The following is a 12,361-nucleotide window of genomic DNA, read 5'->3' on the forward strand; positions in this document are numbered from 1 at the left end:
GCTGGGGCCGTCAGACTCAGGCAACAGGGAAAGCAGAGACCCTCCTGGAGAGTCTGGGCCCCGGCCTCTGGGCCCGTGAGCAGTGCCCTCTTGAACCGGCAGGGGTACCCCACCCTGGGGGGCCCCCAAGCAACACCGGCAGGCAGGGCCCCCGAGGTCAGAACCACAGCCTGGCTCACCCACGCACGCGTTCGCTGCCTCATCCATCCAGGCGCCCGGGACGGCTTCCCAGGAGGGGAGCGGGGTGAGGCCTCCCCGCAGCTCACTTTGAAATTCTGTTCTGCCCCTTCGGGGTCGCGGCCCAGAAAAGCCCTCTTCACCTGCGGCTTGCCCATGGCCTGGGCGGGCTGGCAGCTGGCATTCGGCGAGCGCTGGCTGCTCCTGGGGGGTCGGAGGAAGTCGCGGTTCCTGCTGACACTCGGCGGGAGGCCGCGTGGCCAGGGCCGGCTCCCCACGGGGCCCTGCGGGAGGACGCACAGCAGGTGCACCCCACCCCTGCCGGGGCCAGAGGACTCTGGCTGCAGGGACCAAAACCCAGCAGTGGACACAGACCAAGGAAGATGGTGATGGGGAGGAGGGAAGACGGGGCAGTCGGGGCCCGGCCCTGTGCTGAAACCCGGAAGAGTCTGAGGGAGGACGGTCGCAGCCGCAAGCCTGGGGGACAAGTCTGTCCAGGCTGATCGGGCCTGGGCCCCAGATCACCGGTCGCGGCGGGTCAGCACGGTGCCACCCTGTCAACAAGCGGTGGACGAACAGCTGATTCATGAGCCGTTTCCCCTTTCGTGCAGTGTCTGGGGCGTATTTTACACTGACGGCACACCTGAAATTGCATCCTGCATTTTCCCTGGAAATGCCTCCTCTGTATTTAGATTCCATGAAGTTTACAGTTGGAATGTGGATTCACTTGCTGGGCTGACTGACCCATCCTTGAAAGCTTTCCAGTTGACTCAAGTGCCCCCTAATTCATTTTTCTCTAATATTCACATTCTAACGACAAACCAACTTCAGTTTAAAGTTTTCCTACCTACTGTTTTTGAGCATATTTTCATATGATGTCCTTTTGTGTTGTCTCTTCATTTGTTTAGCCCAGTTTTCTATAGAGTTAGACTTTTTCTTTATTTGTGAAAGCTATCTAAAAAATCAGTGCTAGTAACCTTTGGCCCACAATATAGTTTGAAGCTATTTTCTCACTGTGTCATTTATCTAATTTCTAATTTCTCTGCAAAGCAAAAGTTCTTTTTAAACAAAAAAAGTATAGAAAACCCATCATATTTTTATGCAGGCCTTTTAGATTGTTTGCTTATTCAAAAGATTTTTCATTTGAAGCAGTGACAGAATCACAGGACATGGCAAGGACAGCACAGAGGGTCTGGCCACCTGAGCCCTCTGGCGGCTGAACTTGACCTGGGGGGTCAGACGGGCATGTCGCTGGGACCAGAGTGCTGCTGGGCCGAGAACCAAGCTACCAAGTGGGATGCTCCTCTGCGTGACAGCTTCACCTTGTTTGACTTTATGTCTTCGAACCATTTCAGTTTGCTTCTGGTATCAAGTACAAGGAAAGAATCCAATTTAATCTTTTCTTTTGAATATCCTACCATCTTGATACCACATTTTCTTTCTTTTTAAAAACAGCATTATTGAGGTAAAATTGACATTACTCAAATATCTGAGTCCACGAATTTGGAGTGCATACTTTGGTGAATCCTGACTTAAGTACACACCATCACTAAGGGACGCCCAGCACTAAAATCAGGGTCGGGAACGCGCCTGTCACCCTGCAGCTTGCTTGTGCCCTTGGTGACCTTCCCCCAGCACCTCCCCAGCACCCCAACTTCACTTCCTGTCACTTAGGGTTGGTTGGCTGGCGTTTCTTATGGTTTTATGTAAATGAAGTCACAACGTATGTAACCTCTGTTTGTTTGGCTTCCTTAACTCAGCCCATCAGTGGACCCTCCTTTTTTATTGTTGGCTGCCGAGCTCTTCACCTCTATCCCTCTATCATGTGTCCATCCACCCATCAACCCATCATCCATCCATCCATCCATCATCCATCTATCCACCATCCATCATCTATCTATCCACCACCCACCCATCCATCCATCCATCCATCCACCCACCCATCCATCCATCCATCCATCCACCACTCATCATCCATCTATCCACCCACCCACCCATCCATCCATTCACTCATCCACCTGTCATCCATCCACCATCCATCTATCTACCCACCATCCACCCATCCATCCATCCATCCATCCATCCACCACTCATCATCCATCTATCCACCCACCCACCTATCCATCCATTCACTCATCCACCCATCATCCATCCACCATCCATCTATCTATCCACCATCCACCCATCCATCCATCCATCCATCCATCCATCCACCACTCATCATCCATCTATCCACCCACCCATCCATCCATCCATTCACTCATCCACCCATCATCCATCCACCATCCATCTATCTATCCACCCACCCATCCACGCATCCACCCATCATCGATCTATCCACCCACCCACCCACCCACCCATCAACCATCCATCCATCCATCATCCATCTGTCTACCCACCCACCCATCCACCCATCCACCCATCCACCCATCCATCCATCCATCCATCCATCCATCATCCATCTATCCACCCATCCACCCATCCATCCACCCACCCACCCATCATCCATCCTTCCATCCATCCATCCATCCATCATCCATCTATCTACCCACCCACCCATCATCCATCCATCCATCCATCCATCCATCCATCATCCATCTATCTACCCACCCACCCACCCACCCATCCACCCATCCACCCACCCACCCACCCATCCAATAGCTACTATAACCTTCCCAGGGTCAGGCAGGGCCCTAGGTGAGGCAATGCAGCCAAGATAGGACATAGCCCTGCCTTCATGGAGCTAACATTCCAGGGCTTTAAATTGTGGGGAAAACAGCAGTCAGAAACGCCATGGGCTCCGCAGATACCTCTGCCCCGGGAGTCCCTCTGGGACGTGCCTTAGTGGCTGTGGGAGGTCCCTACGGGAGGGCTCTCCTGGCAGTCATGGCCAGAGACCCACAGCTGTCCTGGCTCCCCTCCTGGTCTCACACTCACTAGGAGTTTTCTAGGAGCACAGAGACAGGAAAGCCCCACTCGAAAGCCTCCATTTTGGGGGCTTTGTCCAGCGGGGAGTGGGGTGAGGGTCCTTTCCCATGGGGTCTCAGAGTCTCTGAGCACCAGAACCCAGAGGCCTTGGAGACACCGAGCTGAGAGCTGCATTTATTGAGCATCGGTTGTGTGTGCCTCCTCCAGGGATGAACTCATCCACCTCCTGAGAGATTTGCAGCCAGGAGCAGACGCCGGGGCATGGGGAAGGGCAGCTGTGGGCCTGAACTAGGTGGTCTGTCTCTCCCCATGTGCGTTTCTCAACAAGGACCTCGCTCGGGATGGTGGTGGCCGAGTGCCAGCCGGGACGTCCAGAGTCTTTCCACATCTGATTTCATTCAGAAGCTGCCGGTGGCTGGGCGGCCATCCTAGCATGACCTTTCATCTCCCGGTGGCCTAGCCCCGGCCCGAGGCGAGGTTCTGCTTCTTTCTGGCCTCCGCTGGGATTACTTAGTGGATAAAGGACAACTGAGTCCAGGGCTTAAGTGTCGGCCCCGGAGCTGCCACTGTGGGTGGCCAGGGGCCTCTGGCTGGCGGATCCGGAGAGTCTACCCCCCATCGCAGTGGGGATGCTGTGGGGAGGTGGTGAGCTGGGAGGAGGAGCTCCGGATTGAGGTCGGGAAGTCCCGGGGCAAATTAGACCCTTCCCCTTGGTGCAGCAGTGAACTCGGCAAACCAGGGGCCTCCTCCATGCCTGGTGCCCTCTGGGGACGGGCAGATGTGGCCTCACTGCAGACGTCTGGGGGGGCGAGCTGAGGGGTGGCGGGCGCAGGGGCCGTCAGCAGCTGGACCAGCGGCTCCTGGGGGAGCTTGGCCTCCGCTCCCGCCCCCACCCGGCCCCGTGGCATGCTGGACACCCGGGAGCTTTTCGTGAACTAGTTCCATCTGACTGCCACGCACTGGATGTCCCCAGAGCCACAGGATGACGTCCTAACCCCCAGGGTGACTGCATTCAGAGACGCAGGCTTCAGGGAGAAATCAGGCTGAAGGAGTTCACAGGGTTCCCTGACCCAGCAGGCCTGGTGCCTCTGTAAGAAGGGGAAGGGGCACTGGAGTGCTCCCCTCCACATGGGCACACTGGGGAGGTCAGCCGTCTGCCAGCCAGAGCGAGCCTACCCAGACGCCACCCTGGCGGCACCATGGTCTTGGACAGCTGGCCTCTGGGTCCACGAGAAGGCACTTTCAGTGTTCATGCTGCCCATCAGGGCGTGCCATGACAGTCCAAGCAGAGTGATGGCCTCTGCAAAGCCCTCTCACCTTTCCGCCTGGGAAAACAGAATAAACAGGGGAACAGAGAGTCCTGCTTCCCAGATCTGCTGGGACCCAGATGCCATGTGGCCTCAGACAAGTGCCTCTTGCTTTCTGGCCTCTGTTTCCCCCCGGGAGATGAGGACGCGTGCTGGGGGACATGTGCCGCTCCCCCACGCCCACTGTGCGGCCCTGATGCAGACTGCACATCAGGCTCAGGGGGAGGCGGCCCCCGCCCCGTGGCCCCTGGGCAGCCCAGCCTTTGCGGGCGCTCTGGAGACAGGCTGCTGGTTGGATCCTTTCAGAGGAGACTGCAGCCAGCGCTGCACAGGGCCTGTCCCTCTGGGGCTCCATCCAGTGGGAGCTGTGCGGAGAGAAGAGCCCCCTTTCTCAGCAAGCCAGGGGCGCTGTGTGACCCCATCAGGAGGCTGGTCTCCCTTTGCTGGATACGGCCCCCCTCAGACCTGCGGTCCTCACCCCATGTGTTCCAGAAGTGGATGTGGCCTTTAGAACAGAGCTGGTTGCAGAACCTGGCTGTGATGGATGGGCTGGGCTCCAGGCTTCTGCGCAGAGGAGGGGGTGGTCTGCTCGCAGGCCCTGGGAGAAGCTGGACTCAGCCCCTGGTCCCTGGGAAGCAGGCTCAAGGGGCAGCGTCAGGATGGCCCCCCCGGAACCTCCATCCCGAGATGGGAGCCGCCTCTCCTGCAAATGGGCTCTGCTGGCTCTGGGCAGCCTCTCTGCCATCTTGCAGTTTAGATAAAAATTCCCGAGTAAGAAGAGGTCAACGCTGCACATGGGCACTTGTGACCCGCCCTGTGGCACCTGTTTTCTGAACAGGATCCTCCTCAGGGGCTCATCATCCACCCACTCATCGTCCTTCCTGAACTGGGTGCCTTCTTTTCCAGGCTTCAGGCCCTGACTCTAAAATGGGGTAGTTTTTCAGAGCTGCCCAGGAGCCACAGAATGAGAGTCATTTGTTATTCCAGGTTTGCTAGTGTCTGCATTAAAAGGCGATAGACACAAACAGGTGAAATTTGATTTTGATTGTGTCCTTAACCCAACAATCCAGAGTACTGTCATTTTAGCATGTAACCCGTGTCAGCCCCGTTAAAGCGGAATGTTGCCTTGCCAGCACCGAGCCTTCGGAATCCTGTGTGTTTTCCTGTTTTCTCCCCAAAGTGGGACCCAGCACAGCTCTTCCTCCCTCCCCACCCCGAGAATCCCTGCCTCCTGGTCAGTCAGCTCTGGGTCTCTGGCTGTCAAAGGAGGGCCTGGCTCGAGAGACGAGCCGGGGCCCCGGGGCGGGCCGGGTGTGGAAACTGCTCCGAGGCCTGGAGGCCGCGGGGGTCTGGCCCTGCGTCCCACCCCCTCTGCTGGGGCCACGCTGTGGGCTGGGCAGGGCGCTTCCCTTCTGCCCTCAGGCACTGTTGCCCTGGTGTCCCAAGAGGGCATCTGGCCCTGAATTCGAGCAGAAATAGCCCCCCTTGCTGGTGGGCTCCCAGCTAACTAGTGATGAGGTTTAAGTTGCCCAAACGCAGGGAGGTTGGGGTGCATTAGGAGCCAGACACCTCTAGGTCCAGCCGCCTGCCAGCTGCTGGGGCCACATTCCCTGGGCGGCTCCCTGGGCAGGACTGGTGGTGGCTGCCCCGGGGCCCAGCCCCTCTGGACCCGGGCCCACTGTGCCCGGGGCAGGGCTCCTGTGGGGGCCCACGGCCCCCTGCTGGGGTGTGAGTGTGGGCACAGGGCAGTGCCCCCAGGGCGACCACCGCCGTCTCCAGGGGCAGCCGCCGCCCCCAGCCCCTTTCATCTGCTCTGCAGGGTGTTATACAGACTCTGACTCATTCCCCTCCCACAGGCTCGAGGTGATGGGGTCCACTCTGTGGGAGGGAAGCCTAGCCACCTCGCTGATCAAGACTTACGGCTGGGCCACCCACCGAGCCACCCCGACCCGCTGCCCCGGAGACCCCAGACCAGGACGCACTCGTGGGGCAGAGCCTCGTCCTGGGGGTGGGCGCCGGGGCCCGGCCTGGGGGTAAGGGCCGCTGGGCCTGGAGCACGCGTGCTGTTCCCCAAGGCGCCGTCTCCCTGCCAGAAGCCCGCCCACGTCCCTCAAGGACCCACAGGAGTCCTGAAAGGGGTTCAACCTCCCTCTCACAGGCGAGAAAGCAGAGCTCAGAGAGGTTCAAACCCATGCAAAGACGGCGCCGCCTTGGAGCACACAGCTGGGCCTATGCACCCCCATGGCCTCATCTGTCCCATCCCCACGCAGCTATCTCTGGGGGTGTCCTGCTCAGGGGCTGCCCTGTGTGGTCAGGGCGTGTGGCCAGGACCCCTGGACGGGCATCTGGCCTGGTGAAGCCAAGGGCGGACGGGGTGGGCCTCAGCCACACTGGGAGCCGGCTCCAGCTGGGCCTTGGGCAGGGTGCGCAGGGCTGCTGGCGGGCCTGCCTTGGAGCTGGAGCACTGGGAGGAGTGAGCGGGCATCCGGGATGCGCCCGCGCTCGCCTGCCCACCTGCGTCTGCTTTGATAACCCGGGCAGCCTCTGCTCACTGTCCTCACATGTCCGTCAGCCTCCTTTGTGAATCACTTTCATCAACGTGGCCCCTCCTGTGATTTCGGGGGCTCATCGGATGCGACTTAAGGTGAAAACCTGTCTTCTGCTTGACAGGGAGGAGGTGAAAATTACTACGTGAGCAGAAAAGTGCAGGTTACACAAATAGCGTGTCACGTTGCTCAGGAGCTGAACCCTGAACCCGCTCGCGGGTGGCGGGGCCGTTGGGGCCCCCGGGCCCTGCAGCCACCCCGCAGGCCCCTCGCCCCCTGAGTCCCTGGGGCAGCCCAACTGGGTCTCCGTCTGGAGCTTGCTTTCCTGAGTCGGCAGGTGAGGCGCCCACCTCCCTTCAGCACGTCCCTGGCCCCAGGCCTTCTTCCAGAAGGTGGGCCCAGCCTGCAAGCGCGGTCCTGGAGGCCTAGGTCCCTGCTCAGCTCGAGCTGTGCCCCGCATCCAGGCTGCCTCCAGCCAGCGTGGAGGGCCCTCGTGGGGGCTGGCCCATCAGACGATGACCACAGCAGTGGCAGTATCGGGTGACTTGCAGCGAGTCAGGGCCCTGGGCCAGCAGGGCAGCTGGCCAGCAGCACCTCTGGCCAGTGGTGGAGAGGCCGGGCCTGGTTTCTTGGGCCCCAAGGCTGGACCTGCTCATTTCTGCACCGATGCCTTCCCGGAAACCCTGACATCTGATGTTCCATTGCGAGCAAGGGTCCCTCATCCGTGCAATGGTGGAGTGTGTTTGGGGGTGGAAGTGGGGGTAGACATCTGCGTAAATGAAGGGACGGGGCACCGGTCGCTGGGAACTGGGGGTTTGGGGGAGTGGGCCCTGCCTCAGCAGTGGCACCTGAGAGGGAGCTTCTCTGAGGGCCTCGGGCTCCTGCACCTGGGGTTCCTCCTGCGAAGGCATAGCTCTGTGCCTAGGGCCAAGCTGGGGGGTCATGGAGGTGCTAAGGGCAGGACGTCACCTGTCTCTTCCGCCGATGGAGTGGGTGGGGCCTGACAGCCCGTCTGTCCGTCCCTCATGGTCCCTCTCCCTTGCCACACTCCTGGCCTGGTGCAGAAGCCCTGGGAAGATTCATGGGGCAACCACGCTGTGTCCCTGAGTCCAGGGAGGGCAGGCCCGAGGGATCCCCGTGTCTGGGGGGACTATTCTGGCCCCGGGCAGAGCCTGGCTGCCGCATCCAGCCACAGTGGCCGTAGTTTGGAAAGTATGCAGCCAGATAACCTGAGCACCAGGAGACCTGCCCCTGAACAGTCCTCCGGGCTGCTGGCCTGGTGGGGGTCTTCTGAGAGCCAGCCCCAGAGTCACCTGCCTCCGCTGTGGTCCGGGTCTGTCCCCTGCAGGGACCGCTCTTCCCCACTGAGGCTGGCCCCCCCGGTGGTCCCAGGGGTCTGTCCCCGGTCCCTCCCACTAGCCAGCCTCCCCCCACCCACCCCGTCCCAGGGCCAAAGAGTCAGGGAAGCGGGGAGTGGGGTTGGAGTTGAGGCGCCCCAGTGACTTCTCTTAGCGGGCTTTGTACAGTCATCAGAAAGACCGGGCCGCCAGGCAACTGCTCCCTCGACTACACCAACTTCAGGCGGCCTCACGGAGGAGGCGGCTCAACCTGCCGCCTGCTGAGCCCAGGCCCTGCAGGGCTGGCAACGGAGGCGGCCTGTCAGACTGGCCTGTGTGGGGCGGCCACACACTTTCCCTGCCCCCGCTGCTTCCTTCAGGGGCTCAGAGAGGTGAAGTGACGTGCCTGAGGTCACACGGCAGCATGGGGATGGGGCCCTGGGGCCCCAGGGCCCCAGCCCCTGGCCCCATGCTGCCCGCGTCCCTCCTTGCCTCCCCACACAGCCCCATTCTTGCAGCTCTCCGCCGTCTCCAGCCCAGGCCTTTCTCCTGGGGGACCGCGGGACTGGGCGGGACTGCCCAGGCTGAGGGTTCAGGCGCCAGCCCCCCTCGGAGGCCCCACGGTGCTTGGACATGGTCAGAGACGCGTGTGGCTGCCGGGAGGGGCCAGAGCTGTCCGGCCTGCTGGGCCCTTTGTGAGGCTCCCCACCTCTGACTGAGTGGCCCTTGCTGCTGACCCGTCAGAGGAGGAAGCTTCCACGTGACCGCGCCTGCCCCCTGAGACCCTGGCTCCCTGTCCCTGGCCGCTGTCGTGACCTCTCTGTTGGAGGTGAGGGGGCTCAGGGTGCAGAGGGTGGGCTCCCCAAAGGCCCAGAATGAGGACATGTCCAGCCCCTCCCTGTTGTCGGTTGTTCTTCAAAGCTCCCCACCCCACCATGACTCCCTGCAGGGGACCCGGCCCAAGAGGCTATTCCTGTGTTGGGGCAGCCACCCTGGTGGGTATGGGGACTGCCTGATTCCAGCACTTGGCCAAGTAAGGAAGCCCTGCTTCCCTCAGACCGCAGGGATGTGCCCGATGCCCACGTCACCCCTGGCTGGTGTCCCGGGACTGAGACCCTCTCGTCCGCTGCCCAAGTGGCCAAGGGACTTTCCCTCTCACCAACCCTCTCCTGAGCGGCCAGGCCACTGGGCTTGAGGGGTGGTCAAGCGTGGCTTTCTGTGGGGGTGTGGCCGGGTGTGGTCGCTGGGAGCAGGGTGTGCAGATAGAGGGCCCCCACGTCCACACGTCATCCAGCTGCAGGGGTGTCTTTGCAAGTGGAGCTTCAGCCCCGTTTCGTCAGGGGCCCCAGAATCGTGCCCTGATGTCCAGGCCACATGGGGGTTTGTCTGGAGGGAGGACCTACAGGGTTGCTTGTTTCATGGCTGTGCAGCCTGGTGTGTAACCTCCAGCATTTGGACGCAGGGTGCAGGGGTCTCTCTGTACTCTTGGTATGAAGAGGGTTCCAGTGGAAGTCTCCCCTGTGTCACCCCCAAAGGGCCGCTGTCTGGGCCTCTGCCTGGAGTCCAGGCTGGGGGGCCCTGTGGGAGGCAATGTTGAGGGCTGGGACTCTCCCTCAAGGGCATGGGAGCCTCTCCCGCTCAGAGAAGTCAGGCACACCCCCAGAGGCCACAGAGCCTGCCTACAGGTAAGGGAGTGGCAGGCGGGGCCTCCCCCCACCCGGCCAGCCTCATCTCTGCACAGACTCAGCTCTGGGGCCCAGTCTCTGACCGTTGTTGGTGTCCTCGAAGCATGCCCTCTGATTTATTAATCCTGTGTTGGAATGCTTCAAAGGCCGGTAGCTGCTGCGTCAGGACCAGACCCTACGGAAGGCTGATGTTCAGAAAACCATTTGGCTCCCATGAAAAATGCATAGCACTGTTGGGCGCCGCCATGAGGCCCGTGTTAGTCCCGCTGCTGTCGGGGCCAGTGCCCAGCCTGGCGCCGTGGTGGCCCTTGGAGACCCTGGCCTGGCCTGCCTGCAGGGATGGGGGGCGGTGGGGCACAGCACTGTTGGGACAAGGCGCTGGGCTCCAGTCCTGTGCTGGCCCCACAAACGGAGGCGGGCAGCTGGCACGGTGCTTGGGGCTCCCCACTGGGAGCCTTTAAAAAGGCTATGGGCAAAACGGACAAGGGAGCTTTCTAGGGCAGGGGTGCACTGTCCACCGTGGCAGCCACTGGCCACGTGCTGCTGCCAAGCTCTCAGAATGGGGGGACTCAGGAGCCCTGTGTTTTCGGGGGGCGTCACAGACACCTGCTTCTAAGTCCTGTGGCCCCGGGGGCTTCCACGGGGAGCTGGGGCTGCGACACAGCTGAGCCAATGAACTCCTCCTGCAGGTTGGGGGGCTCCTCCCTCAGGCTGGGCCCCACCTCACCCCCACCTCCAGCCCTGCTGCTGCAGGGTGTCTGAGCTTGTCCCTGCAGGAGGGGCTCTTCTGCAGGGAGTGCAGCCTGGGAGGAGGTGCTCCCTGGGAGAGGGGCACTCCCTGGGAGGAGGTGCTCCTTGGAGCATGTCCAGGGCCTCTCCAAGGCCTCCCATCCACATGAAAGCCCCAGGGATGCAGACGGGGGTCAAGCCCAGCTTCTCAGCCCCTTTCCAGGGACCCTCGTCAGTGGTGAGGTTGGAGCCCAGGGGGGTCATTATGCACACATGTGCACACACACACATGCTCAAGCACACACACACACTCACACATGCTCACATAGTCACATGCTCACACGCTCACACACACACTCAAGCACACACATACACACACAAGCATACCCACACACATGCTCACAGACACACTTGCTCACAAACTCACACATGCTCACACATGTTCACACATTCACACACATGCTCACACGTGCTCACACTTTCACACACACACTCACACACGCTCACACACACAAGTTCTGTTCATGCCGTGTCCCTAGCAGCCCTCCGCCCTCTGGCTCCTGGGCCACCCTCCCCTCCTTGGGAACCGCGGCCTGGGCGTTGGGGCCCTCAGCTCTCAGCCCATCCCCCGGGGTGCAGCTAGGCATCCAGCTCGTGGTGAACCGGCTCTCTCTCCACATGTCCGCAGCCAGCTTCCTTCCCTGGGCTCAGCTTCTGACCCTCTGAGGGAAGCGGGACTTAAACACCGCAAGGAAAGTGCTCTCCTGCCCCTACCCCACCTACCCTCCCGACGGGGGTCTGTGAGTGTGGGACGGTGCTGATGAGTGCTTGTGGGCTGGGAGCAGGGTGCACGTTGAAAGGGGTCTGTGGACCGAGCCAGGCCGAGCAGAAAGCAGGCAGCTGCCTGCCTAGGGAGGGTCAAGAGGGGACGCTGAGTCATGGGCCATGGAGGGCAGGGGCAGGGCCAGGCACAGCCCCAGAGTCTACTCGCCCAGCCACCTCCCAGGGCAGTGGATGGCCTGCTCGGCCTGCCCTCAGTTCCTCCAGCCTCTGGGCAGCTCCCGTCCACCACACAGGGTCCAGGCAGGCTCGGGTGTGTGCCTGTGGGCTCTCACGGCCTCTGGGAGGTGCTCCAGGCCTGTCCTCCCCACTCCCTCCACCCAGCAGCCTCCCTAGGACATTTCTGGGCTCCTGTCTGAGGGCTGGGCAGGGTGCCCGCCATGGAGGGATGCGAGCTCCCCCCACCGTCAGCCAAATGCCTGGTGAGAGGGGCCTGCTCTCCACCTGCCCCCCTTCCTCCGAGCAAGGAGCCCCTATCTGGTTGCTGCTGGCTCTCGGGCTCCCGTGAGGGTGGCTGGGCGCTGTGGGCTGAGCACCTCATGCTCTGAGCAGAACTGTGTGCTCACCAGCCTCCCCGCTTCCCCGATGCCCGTCGCCCGGGCACTCTAGGGCTGGACAGCCATCTCCGCCGACCCCCTGCCTTGTCCTAAGAGCTGACAGCCCCCCAGGAGCAGAGAGAGGCCACACGGGCCCCTGACTTGGCACTCTGGCCAGATGTCTGCCTGACGCCCCCTGCCCGGTGCTCGTAGGCCCCACGCTGTCCTGGAGGAGGTCAGGGGCCGAGAGCCCCCCAGGCCTGTGCCCAGGGGCTG

Source organism: Cervus elaphus, chromosome 10 (assembly GCF_910594005.1).
Source record: "Cervus elaphus chromosome 10, mCerEla1.1, whole genome shotgun sequence".
In the NCBI taxonomy this organism is placed as follows: Eukaryota; Metazoa; Chordata; class Mammalia; order Artiodactyla; family Cervidae; genus Cervus; species Cervus elaphus.